This window comes from Acomys minous (assembly GCF_964271855.1).
Source record: "Acomys minous genome assembly, chromosome: 14".
NCBI lineage: Eukaryota > Metazoa > Chordata > Mammalia > Rodentia > Muridae > Acomys > Acomys minous.
In genome coordinates, this window is record NC_140496.1 from 107413360 (window position 1) to 107426950 (window position 13591).

At 50.0% G+C, this 13591-nt stretch overlaps 1 protein-coding gene across 3 annotated transcripts in view; it reads right to left on the reverse strand.

The window, feature by feature from the left end:
• The window catches only part of ST6GALNAC3 (ST6 N-acetylgalactosaminide alpha-2,6-sialyltransferase 3), a 498355-nt gene that overhangs the window by 432368 nt on the left and 52396 nt on the right, over window positions 1–13591 (reverse strand). The window lies entirely within an intron of this gene.

A 13591-nucleotide genomic window follows, 5' to 3' on the forward strand; every position in this document is an offset into this window, starting at 1 on the left:
CTTCCTCACTGCCAAGCACTATGGGACGTGTCTGAGCCTCTGCATAATTTAATCCTTACACCCAATGAGGTAGCTGCAGCTATCTTCTGCGGTGATGAAGGGGCTGTATTTAAGTGATGATTCTGCCTGACAAGTTTTTAAAAAAGAAGAGAGGCTTGAGGAAGAAAAGAGGAAAAGAGGGGGGAACGGTAAATAATCAAACAAAAAACAATGCCAGGGAGAGCAAGTGGGTATTTTTAAGATGTCCTACCAACTGCTCAGTCCCTCAGCACATGGTCCTCGGGCCTGCCCTGCACACTGTATGCATAGAGGTCAAGTCCTGGAGGACCTGTCTGAGGCTTTCAAGTTCCTGGGCCAACAGTGTTCAAGAGAAATAAAGCTAAGAAGCAGAAGTAGCAATCCACCCCACCACCACCCACTACCCACCCCACCACCCACTCCACCACCACCCACCGCACCACCCACCCCACCACCCACCCCACCGCCCACCCCACCGCCCACTCCACCACCACCCACCCCACCGCCCACCCCACCACCACCCACCGCCCACCCCACCGCCCATCCCACCGCCCACCCCACCACCCACCCCACCACCCACCCCACCGCCCACCCCACCACCCACCACCTACCCCATGCTCAATTTAAAAACCTTCAAAGAAACTGCAGTACTCAAAACAGTATGGTATTGAAAAAAGAATAGGTTACGGAGACCGTTGGGACAAAAGGAGCCTGTGGGGACACAGTCACACGGGCAACTGACTTTTGGTGGAGAAGTTTCTGTGAAGAAACTGAGCACTTGCCTGCAAAAACAAAACAAAACAAAACAAAAATAAATAAATAAATAAATAATCAAACAAACAGTAGAGTTGGGGGATTGAAACACAGAATGAACGCGTCACAGAAATCAATCCAAACTGGTTAATGAGCCCAAAGGTACAACACAATGACGAATTTTAGCAGAAAGGGCAAAGAACATAGGTAGACTTATTTGGAAATGAATTTTTCTCTACAAAACCAAAGGGTGATCTGTGAAGAAAAGATGGCCAGGTTGGATTTATTAAACTGCCGACTTTCCATAAGTGTGCGAGGTCGTTCTTCCACAGGCCAGGCTGCTTCTCTGAGTTCAAGCTTTGTGCGCTATAAGAGACACTATTAGAAGAATTTAAGGCCACAGGTATGGTGGTGCACGCCTTTAATCCCCAGTATCCTGGGGAGGCAGAGGCAGCAGATCTCCGTGAGCTCAAGGCCAGCCTGGTCGACATACCAAGTTCTAACCTACACAGTGAGGGGAGGGCTACATAGTGAGATCCTGTCTCAAAAGGAAGGGTTGAGGGGACAAGCCACAGGAAGGGAGGAAGGAACGCATACAGGAGAGTATGCCACAAAGTACTGTGGGTAACCGGCTTAGAAAGCTTAACCATTAGAAACTCACACACACACACACACACACACACACACACACACACACACACACACACGGGTCAAAGATCTACCGGAGATGGTCCGGGAGAGCACGGACGATGGGCAAACAAGACCAGAAAGAGCTGGAGAATCATTCGCCATGAGAAAGCTTCACAATCAAACCAAATGTGATTCAAATTCTATGGCTGGGGGTGCTCGGGTACCCACAAACCTGAAGACACCGATGCTTAACAGAGACAGAGCAAAGGGAAGTGAGGTGCACTGCCAGTGGGAATGGAGGGCAGGCGAGCCACAAGGAGAGGCAGCAGGCTGAGACAATCTCCGCCTCGGTATCTGCCCAGCTTATTCAAGAGCTACATCCACACAGAAACCTGCCTGCAGAGGACACCGCACCTTCCCGGGAAACCGTTGGAATCTGAAGCAAGTCATGTGCCCTTAGGTGGGTCACTAGCTAACCACACAGGAAGAGACACACGATAGAACACGCTTTAGCTGTACAGGGAAATGAGCTGCGGAGACATGAGGACACAGGTAAATCTCAGAGGAGAAGCCGCCCGACAGGAGCAGAGGGCACTAAGCCGATGTCCTAGAAGCAGCAAAACAGCAGGTGACCATTAAAGACTGGCTGCCAGGGCTGGGAGGCGACAGCGGTGAAAGGTGAGCTGCAGTAACTTGCAGGACAGTGTAGCTTCTGGGCATGCTTTACAAGGATGGTGCGTGGCCTTGTCCATGTGTCAAAACCCACTGAAATTTACAGCACGGCCCAGTCATGCCAGCGCTGCAATCTCAGCAGAAGGGAGGTCGAGGCAGGAGGAGCACCACAAATTGAAGGCCAACCTGGGCTACATAGCATGTACTAGGACAACCAAGTCTACAAAGGCAGATTGTTGTGGGGGGGGGAACGACAAACAAAATAAAAAGCAAACAACAACAAAGAGTGAGCTTGAATATATGCAAGTTTAAAAATATGATTTTGAATTGAAAAAAAAAATCAGCGGCCGGATGAACTGAAGAATCAAGTGTAGAATGTAAGTAACAAGGCCACCTGACTGTGTCACCCATGGATGAAGGGGGGGCTCTGACTGAAGCTGCTAACAGGAAAACATGCGCCCCAAAGGCGAAGGAGCGGTGAAGCAAGGGCAGAGGCAGCAGGAGCTGTAAGGGACGCTGTATGCCAGCGGGTGGAGCTGTTCCCATGGGCCTTGCTCACGCGGGACCCCAGAGTGAACAACAGGAGGCCTGTGTAGCCACAGGGAAAGAGGGTTATAGGTGAGCAAGGAAGCCAGCCAGGGCCAGAGGGACCCACAGTGCTGTTAGACTTGGGGACAGCGTCGGAACGCAGACTGCACTCACTACAAATGCAGGTGGAGTTGTGCGAGCGCATCTACCATGACTGCCCACAGGCTCTTAGATTGGGGCACAAACATATTGTCTTCTTTTGTCAGCTGAGGGCAAGGAAGTCACCAGCCCACCAAACCCCAGATCTTGTTTCCCGTTGTTACCCTCCAAAGAAAGGGCCCAGAGCTCCGTGCAGTAACAGCCTGGGCCAGGACAGGAAACACAGCATATACCTGTAGTACAGAAACCAACAGAGTGTTCAGAAACTCAGAAGCAAAACCCACCACAGGGACATGGGGAACAACAGAACAAACCCCCCAGTGGCCACAACCAGAACATATTAAATTAAATAGGATTTTATTTTAATACCGAGTTTATCTCTGTGAATCCACACCCACTGGAATAAATAATCAGCCAGGGAAGAGATGAGGGGGAAGACATTTGCCAAGCAGGGCAAAGCCACAGAGTGTGCCCAGACGCTGTGCCCCCAGGAGAGGTGGCAGCTCCTCGTCCCCTACTGGGACAGCACTAAAAGGCAGCACAGTGAGAGACAGGACCTTTCCAGGGGGCGAGGGGCACATGCTACCTCAAGCAGGTGACAAAGGTGATCCCAGCAAGGAGAAATGAAAGTGATGGCAGAGGACAAGACGCGACCAGAGGACATTCTGTCTCTACAACCTTCCTCTCAAAAATCCATCTTCCAAGTCTACTCAGGAGGAAACCCGCAAACAAACTCCAACAGAGAACTTTTCCTCTAACCAGCGCTCCTCAGAATGGTCAAGGTCACCCAAAGCAAGCCAAGCCTGAGAGCCGATGGCACACGGCACTCTGGATGGGTTCTGAGGAAGAACCCAGGGAAATCTGAATGAAATCTGGAAACTGGAGCCAAAGTATTGCCAGTGATGCCGGTAAGGAATGCAGCGAAAGTCACTCGCTGGAGTAAGTGTGCTGCATAAATCCGAGACATCAGAAGTGGAGGAGACTGGAAATCATATTATTTCTACAATCTGTCTGTAAAGCTACAATGGTTCTACGATATAAAATGTATTGAAACAAAATAAATGTGGGGTGGCACAGGGGACGTGTGACTATTGTAATTCTATAAGCTATTAGCTAGTAACGGTGGGGGCTGGGGATGCTCATTAAGCAAGTCCCCTGTGCTCTTCGCTGGGACTTTGGGTTCAAAGGTGCAGGAGAGCAGTGGCTATCCTGCTGGTCACCTCACGCCCCCGGCCAGCCCCATACAGGAACAGCTTCAGGGTCTAACAAAGATGCCTTCCTTTCCAGGGAGAGGCACCCTCCCACTACCACAGAGAGAGGAACAGTCTGAGGTCACAGAGGCAAAGGGAGGGGGAAGCTGGGGGCAGGGTAGAAATGTGCAGGTTTCAGTAAACAGACCTGAACCCAGAAGCAACGTCTGGCTTTGTAAAGGCCAACTGCTTGTCACCACACAGCAGCAGGTGACCTAAAAGCTCTGAGGCCAAATGGGTGGTTTTACTAAGCTGTCACTCTCTCTGTACTCCGGCTTAAATCCTCACTGCATGGAAGCTCTCCTGTCAGGCGACTCACACCAACCATACTCTTCAGTCTCCCAAATGAGCCAGAGAACAAAGAACGTGTTGTCCACCCTCATGTCACCTCCTGGCACACCTCCCCTCGGGGTGAGTGCTCTGCAACATGGAAGCCCAGGGCATGGGCAGTGGAAGAAGGGGGCTGCAGGACAGCTTGCCCAACGAGATGCTTGGAGTGTGTAGAACTCCTGGAATACATCACCTTTCATTTGGGAACACAAAAATATGCATAATTTACAACATTCCATGGCACCGCCATCCCCAGCCTATGTGCTGGAAAGCGTCCTTACTTCTGTGGAATTCCTTCACAGCAGGAGCTGGGGCACAGAGTAGAGTCTTAAAATGTACCCCACTATGTGGACTTGAACTAACCCCCGCCCCCAAAAAAGCCCAATAACAAAAACAAACAAAAAATCCCAGTTTGTCCCAAAAGTAATACTTTAAGAGTGACGACAGTGCCCTCTTGTGGTTAAGACTCAGAACTGCAGGCAAGATGCAAACCTGTGCCCTTCTCTTGGTTGGTTCCTAGTCTGTGGTTTTTCTCCTCTTCATAATCTTGGTGCTTGACAGAGAAAATCACCCATGTAAGTACAGAACACTCCCATGGGAGATGAACAGATCCATCCTTGGCCAGACAGGGCCGGGCTCTGCTTCCCTTCTCTCATGACAGGAGATGACAAGCTGCCATCCCACTGACGCTGATGTGGGCCTCAGTAACTCCAGAAACCAGGAGGAAAGTCCTCACAAAACACCTACATGGAAAAAGTTGCCCATTTTCAAGTGACCCCTTCCTTGGATGGCAAAGATAGATATAAATATAAATATAGCTGACACAGATGGATGGATATAGTTCCTGAAAGGTCCCAGACATGGAAGACGACTCACTATGCCCTAAGTCACCACAAGACAAGATTTTAAAAAATCCAAACAAAGCCATGTTTCTCTCACGTAACATACAACCACTTATCCAGGTAAGCAACGTGACAGAAGCTGTATCAGCCGTGAAACCAGAGCACTCTACCACAAGAGGGGTAAGAAGTGAGCCCCACTCCACGTTTTACTAAAATGAATGAAGACTGAATCCCCTCCCCAAGCAGGCTCTTTGAATGCAGCGATCCTGACTGGCATGCAGCCAGAAGCCAGGGGCAGCTGCTAGTCACCTCAGTCTCAGAGCTGCTCTCCGGCAACCCTTGGAGAAGAAGAGGTGTGGAGGGTGCAACTTACTTCAGGCTATTCTAGAAGGCAACAGAGCCGCCACCTGGACACTGAAGGGGCTGTGGGCCTCTCCGAACCTGAAAGGCACCCACCTGCTCCACAGACGGCACTGAAGGTGCCTCTCCCAACTCCTGCCCAGACCCCAGCATCTTAACAACTGTGACCTTAATGAGCCACTGACTAGACAACAGCTGTCAGGCTCCTCTGGCCTGCATCCGAAGCGTCCTTGGCAAAGTAAAATGCATGAAGACCAAGTAGACACTTTAAGACACTGCAATGCCAAATAGGCACAAACAGCAAATACCTTCAAACATATGATCTTCCTGGGAGACATTATTTACACACTCAGCCATTTTTTTTTCCTTTCTGTGGCTTTCAAAGAGGATTTAATCCCCTGACGATTTTTCACTCAGAGAAAGACAAAGGAGCCCATGGTGGAAAGAAAACATTGCTCCATGAATCAAACCCGGTATGACTCATAAATCACAGGGGATTAAAATTTCTGTTTTGAGTAACGACTCGAAAGGGTGCTGCAGCCGTGGTCAGGGGCCTGGCTTCTCAGCTCAGCTCAAGAACTGCTGTGTGCTGTAGTCGCAGTTGTCTTTCCGAGGCTGGGACTCGCTGCCCATACAGGTCATAACTAGGCTCATGAAGGTGGCAGAGCACTGGGCATTTCCTCATTTCCTCAGTTTCCATCAGGTTGGTGCCACTGGCCTGACACCCATCTGACGGCCTCGGCCCATCTCAGCAGCTCTAGGATCTGCTGCTGCAGGCATGGCTGGTCAGGAACACACCATCCCTAGCTCCCTGGTACCAGCTCTCACAGAAGCCTCGTGAAGAAGAATCCTTTCAAAGAAATCCAGACTAAGACAGGGACAGCATGGCTTTCTAGAAATCCATCCTTATGATTTTTCTCCAGGGCTAACCCCAAAACAAACTTGAGGGTGGGAAGGGCACTCATTTTAATGTTCGGCCCCTCTGAAAGGTCTTGCTAATTCCTGGAGGCTCTGATGACAGAACCACACCCTATGCATCTGCTCTCCCTGTAGGCTCAACTTTCTTAACAAATATATTTTATTATGAACTGATTAACCAAGCGTATGTCACTTATAACCCGACTAACCTAAGCAATAGGAAAAGAGGATTAAAGAATAACAAAACTGTAAGGATATCAGTTCCGAGGAATGATTCTCCTGGAGTAATCAGCAGGATTTCTTATGCTGGAACCTGGAGTAACCAGAACCCGGAACCTCAGCAGGAGCCTGGAGCCCTGAAGCCTTCCTTTGAGTGGTTCTCTCTAGGAGCTTCTGGAAGTGGAACGATGAACAGTCAAAACTATCCCAAGTCTCCAAATGCCCCGCCTCCAGCTTTGGGCTCATTTATATATCTCCTCCCAGAGTCTATTCATGGGATCTTTTCAGAGGGCAACAATCAAGCTCTTGCATGAGGTGGTTGGTCTTCTAGTGGATTAACATCACCTGTTCTCTCACAAGACCGTTTCCCCATCCCACACTTGGGATCCTAACAAAAACAGGTTTATCTCTCCTTCACTCCCCAGTGAAGAATAGAGCTGCCATCCCACTCTGTCACCTGCTCTCAGTATCAGGGAACATTCATGATGTCTTACTCTTAGGAAGAGCCCAAAGTCTAAGAAGAGCAGGTTGGGTGGGAGCTGGCTGATATGGCCTTGACCATGTCCTTTTCCCAGTCCAAGGACGTTAAATGTCAGTGCTCCCTGACAGTGGGGCTAAGCACTGAGCTTGACCAACCTTGATTATCTCCGGTAGAAAGAAGATAAACTGCCACCAAGATCATCTCGAACAGCTACAGGTCCCCAGCCTGCTGCACTCACCAGCCACCACTAGGCTCTTCACATGATGGAGACCCTTTCATTGCCATCATCCTGTTAACTCAGAAGAGGGACTCACTTTGCAAGTGTGTGCTGTCTACAGATAGACAAAGTCATGCACAAGGTAAAGCCTCAGGTTCCTGCCAGTGCATAAGCTGAACTGAGTGTGGGGCCTCCAAATGCAACATGAAGCAGCTGGGCAATAACCACTCCAGCCAAAGTCACACACAAGACGTGGATGTGACAGAGAGAAAACAGACTGAAACTGCAGGGATATGCCAGTAGGTGTGAACAGGCAGAAGGAGAAAGGCAGTTAGGGAGGAGGAATCGCTCCACCCTGAGGATGAAGAACCACATGGCTGCCCTGCTCATGGGGACCAGCCCTGCTTGTGGGGGCCAGCCCTGCTTGTGAGGACCAGCCCTGATCATGGGGGCCAGCCTTGCTCATGGGGACCAGCTCTGCTCCTGGGGGCCTGGGATCCAGCCCTGCTTGTAGGGGCCAGCCCTGCTTGTGGGGGCCAGCTCTGCTCATGGGGACCAGCCCTGCTCGTGGGGGCCAGCCCTGCTTGTGGGGACCAGCCCTGCTTGTGGGGGCCAGCCCTGCTTGTGGGGGCCAGCCCTGCTTGTGGGGGCCTGGGATCCAGCCCTACTTGTGGGGGCCAGCCCTGCTCAGGGGGGCCAGCCCTGCTCATGGGGACCAGCCCTGCTTGTGGGGGCCAGCCCTGCTCCTGGGGCCAGCCCTACTCATGGGGACAAGCCCTACTCATGGGGACCAGCCCTGCTCGTGGGGGCCAGCCCTGCTCATGGGGACCAGCCCTGCTCGTGGGGGCCTGGGGTCCAGCCGTGCTCAGGGGTAGGAGTGTGGAGCCTGATTCCTGCTGTTGGCCTTGGGTGGCACTATTGCAGAAGAATGTCAGCAGGCAGAAAGGGGAAAGGTTAAAGAGGAACGTTGAAGTTAACAGGAAAGATTCAGGGCTCTCACACCAGGCACTGAGCATAAAACCAGCTCACCTGGCTGGAGGCTGCTCCAGGCATCCTCACAGGAACCAGAAAGAGAATCTTAAATGGAGACTTAAAATAAAAGTGTTGGATCAATGGAGCTATCAGACCTGACACAGCCTATCCCCCATGCAGCGTGTCACGCTGTCCTGTCAATGCCTGCCACTGCAGGGCGAGGTCACAACCTCTTTATCACACATCCCACATGGAAGCAAGCTCTCATGCTAACTCGTCCTCCAGGGGAGACCACTGTTCTTCAGGATCTTGCTGTGTCCCTCAACATACTGTACAAGCCCCAGAGCTCCCTTATGAGCCAGCCACCCCACTTCTTCAAGCATAATCCAGGAAAAAAAAAAACTAGTATGTGGAAGACACTTTCACATGCCTGCCTCCTGCAGCACCATTCCCAACAGGTGAACAGAAAGCCACCCTAAGTCTCCACAGACAATAAATGGATGAGAGAGATGATAGAAGGCCATCTCCAGATGCTACTAGAGAAGAAAGCAAAGAGCACCTTACACAGGGGAAAGAAAAGATGGATGGGGAAACAGAAAGGGGTAAGTAGAGAGGAGGGGGCAAATGGTGGCTCTCAGGACTTCACAGGGAGGACTCGAGGAAGGAGGCAGGAGGGAAGGACCCACCAAAGTCAGGCAAGACAGAGAGTGCCAGCAATCCACTAAAGCTCAAGAATGCCTCAATCGAAAGTTAAGCCACCTTCAGGGGAAGCTCAGCGAACGCTAACTCCCTTCTCAGTGCCTCCATCTGACAGCAATGAAGACATCAGAAGGGGGCAATTGTCCTTTCATAAAAAGGCTGCATCCCAGGTCACCCTGCAATCAGTCCTGAAAAGATGGAGAAGGAAGGTGAACCCCGCACAAAGAACACCTTCAAGTCAGTGATCCCCAAAAGCACCCCACGCCCACGCACACAGATGCACAACACCGGGCTTCTACTTGCTTCATTGCTTAGCAGTCTGTATTTATTAATCGCCTTGACAGCTTTTGGATGCCCATACATTTAAGAAAAGCAAAGAGCTGGGAAACCGTATCTCACTCATTTGCCAGCTTGTCCTAAAGAACAGACCAGGGTTATCAGTGCCACTCCCTAATCATAGAGCAGTCTCTCTCCCAAATCAATCACTTTGCAAGCCAATTCTCTGATGTCACTGTCATGGCATTAAGGCACAAACGTCAGCTACCACAGCTGTGCAGTCCTGAATGAGAAGTCAGTTTTGAGCCAACAAGTTCGTACCCAGGTTCCTGGGAGGGCCTTTCTACTCCAACAAGCCCCACATTTGGGGAGTAAGACAAAGAGCCACTTTCCAAAGCCTAATGTAGGGTCCTATGGTTGGCGAAGACTGGTGACATCAGCTAAGTAAGTTGTTTTCGTTTGACCAACGACTTCTGTGGCCTCTCTCGAGATACACCACCACTTTGCCACCCCTGGACCCCAGGCAGACGCTAAGGGGGTTGGTGTGAACTGTGGAGGAATAAGCACCAGTGTCAACAGTACAAAGGCGCCGAGGCTCCGCTCCACACTGCTAGGCACTAGGAGGGCACAGCTTGGGTCAGGGTTTGGATCCACCCAAATCTAACAAGTCATTAACAAGCTGCTGTGAGGTGAGCGCTCATCATATTTTGCAGTAAAGGATCTGGTCATGCAAAGGTGCCATGTCCGTCCCCCTTGACACGGAGCCTGGGAGTCTTCCGATGCCAGGAAAAGAGGCAGCTGTTTCCTATAAAAGTCACAACTTTTCAGCTTAATTTGTAAGTCAGTGTTATTAACTGGTGTTTGAGAAATTCACATGAACTAACTGCTGGGTTATGGGAAACAATTCTCATCAAGGTCAAATTCTGAAGAAAGAAAGACACCAAGACCTACAGACTCGTTTGCCAAAGAGAAGAGGGGGATATTTTTATTAAAAACAGCAGCAGCGTCAGGGGTCTATGCTGGGCACCTGAAGTGGCATCTACCCCACACCAGATATTTTTAAAAACACCTGTTGAAGGAGTGAGAGAATGAATGGGCAAGAACAGAGCAGAATCTTCCAGCTTTAACTGAGCCCCAAGGAGGGCCATGGATGGAAGGGATAAATAACTCCACGCCCCGGCCCCCTGCCCCCCCACCCCCCCCCCCCCGTGGCGGGCATCTGGTCACCGCTCCTTGCTGATGCAGCAGCACGTGGTGAGCAGTTGCTCCGCCCTCCGGCTGCCATCCTGACCCTGCCCTGACTTTCCTCCCTCCCACTCTGTGCCTTGCCTCTCACTCTGCTGGACGCAGTCTCTTAGTCTCTTCGGGCTGCTTGCTAGAGGGGAGATGATGACAAATGTGGAGTCAAGGGTTTGAAACCTGGGCTCATTTGCTGAGCACTACAGGTGCGAGGTGCTGCTCTGAGCACAGAGTGAAGGGACCATCCACTGAGTTTTCACAGCAGCTGAATACACGAGGTAAGGGTCCTCCTGGGTGCACGCTACACACGGCATGCAACACTACTGAGCTACATACAGCCTTAGCCCGGTGACACGAGGTGGAGTCTCAACAGCGCACCTCTGAAAGTGTGAGGCCAAAGTCAGGAAGCAGCCAAGGAGGCTGAGAGGCAGCCAGCCTGGTATCATAGCTCATCACTTCCCCCACCACTACTCCAAGCTGCCTCCGGGCATTCAGGTCACCTCAGGAGTAGAAAAGACCCTGTTTCCTGTCATACAGAACCTCCACGCTGGTACTAGGTAGCAATTCTTTTTTCAAAAAGTTTTTATTCAGCATGGAGTGGGCTGAAAAGAAATGTACTGAATTGTTTGGAATATGTGTATGAACCACACAGAAGTAAGAAACAGAGCATTCTTTGCTACCGTGTTCCAAGAACAGGTCTATGGGGTTTTTTGATTTTTGAATGTTTTCATTGTTCTGCTGGGACACCCCTGAGGGGAACCATATGAGGGGAAAAAGGTGTAGTGAGCTTGTCTATGCTTTCATGTGCCTTGAACAGGCATTTCAGCGTGCGCGCGCACACACACACACACACACACACACACACACACACACACACACCTTGCTGGAAAGCCTGTAAGACAAATACCACTGCAATCACTTAGTAGGACTTTGAAAAATAAGTTTGCTAATGGGACTGCCAAACAACTGGAGAAAAATTGCATGTTCTAAAAGCACTATAAAAATTCTCTTCTCTTTCAGGACAGAAGACAAGCTAGTGGTGAGGGAATTACTTTTTAAAGAAATCTGAAGTTAGTTTAAAACCCTTTTCTGCCAAGATCCATTAACTGCAAAAATAGGCTCCTTCCCAAAGCCCCAAAGCCTGCCATGAGGTAACAGGGTAAGTTCAATTTCCCTAAAAACTGTTTTCAAAGAAATCACTTTATCACTAGCTTAGGCATCTAATTTCCTTGTGATAAGAAAGTAAGCCCTCCTCCACCCCCACCTCGGCACTGGCTACAGGCCAGCATCTCCATGCTGAAGGGAGTCAAAGCAGGAAAAGGCAGGTCCCTGACCCTCCCCCATTCTGAGCTTGAGCCTCTGTGCTGCCTCAAGATCTAAAAAGTTCTTAATGGAAAGAAATCTCCAATTGGTTTTTTTCTCTTTGTTTGTTTATTTGGGGGTTTGTTGTTGTTTCGTTTTGCCACTAATAAGCCTAATTCCAGCAATCTGTATAGAAAGCAAGCTTTTGCTCTAATACTCTTCTTTTTGTAAAAAATGCATCCTATCATATTAGATCTTGACTCCCCTACTCTGACTGTGATCCTCTGAGTTCAAAGCCAGGCACGTGGGCATATGGGCACACCTGTAATCTCAGCACTGTAGGAAGCAGAGGCAGGAGGATCTCTGTGAGTTTGAGGCCAGCCTGGTCTACAAAGTGAGCCAACGACAGACAAGGCTATACAGAGAAACCTCATCTCAAAAAAACCAGAAAAAATAAATAAATAAAAAGAGAAAGTCATTAGGCCTTTGTGGGACCAGGGCTGCACGATTGGCCTGAGGCACTGTCTGAAGGACTACATTAGACCGGATGTTTAGCATGCCAGTTTGGGGAGTGTTTGCCAATTCAACCTAACACAGATGGGCTCATCTCCTCCACAGGTTATAGACAAGAGAAGAGGAGAGGGGCCAGCAGGGACCAAACCCCATGAGACCCAACATAGGCTTTGTCCAGCTGAAGAAAAGCAGACCTTCCTTCACTGCAAGGACAATCCTAAGCCCAGGGCGGAGGAGAGAACGTCCCCCGCACTGTGGATGAGAGATATGTGAATGCCAGGCAGGCAGAGGGCAAAACTTCTCCTTGCTTGAGAGATCCTGATGCCTACCTCCTCACAGCACCGGATTAATCTCTCCCAACCATCTAAATCAATAAGAGCTCAGACAAGAAGACAGGCAGGGAAAGCGTGCACTTCTGGAATCAAAAAGCCAAAATTAAGCCAATTACACTGTTCGAGAGAAGCCTGGATTGCAGTAAGAGGCACCCTATGAATCACCCCGTGAATGACAGGTAACACTGAGCACTTAGCAAAGCTGGAGGGAGCGAAGCGGCTTTGTGGTCGGCTGTGTCATGTGGGTCCTCCTCCAGACACGTGAAGACTCAGATCAGTGCCACGCCCCTCCTGTCCTGCTTTGTTCTGGTTTCCTCAGGAAAGACACAGCCCAGGATCTCAGAGCTACGGCTGCAGGCAGCATCGTTTATAGGTGAGGAAACTGGAGTTCAGTGTCTGTCCCGGCCCTGAGCTCTCTATGAACACATGTCCCCTCCTCTATCCCAGACCCCAGGTGCCGGCGCTGGACAATGACATAGGTGGAAAGGTATTTATTTTCTTAAACCTCTTTCTTTTAGGATCTCTTCCTGGCTTATAGAATTTCTGTCACCCAGACATAACTATGAGAGGAGACGCATGCTGTTTTAACAGCTCCAACTGTCATCCTACAACATGAAGGCCCAGGGAGGGGTCCACTAATAAGACAGCATCGCCTTAAATGAGCCCATACTTACATACATACATACATACATACATACATATATACATACATGAGACAATGTGTGTATTTACACGTACCTGTATAAGAGCATACGTATATGTATATGGGACTGTCTAGGGGCTGTAGCTATGGGAGGGGCCTGTGGATGTGTAGGTTTGTGCATATACATAGGCACGTAATGTACGCATGTTTGTGTGATGGTATGTATGCATAGGTGTAT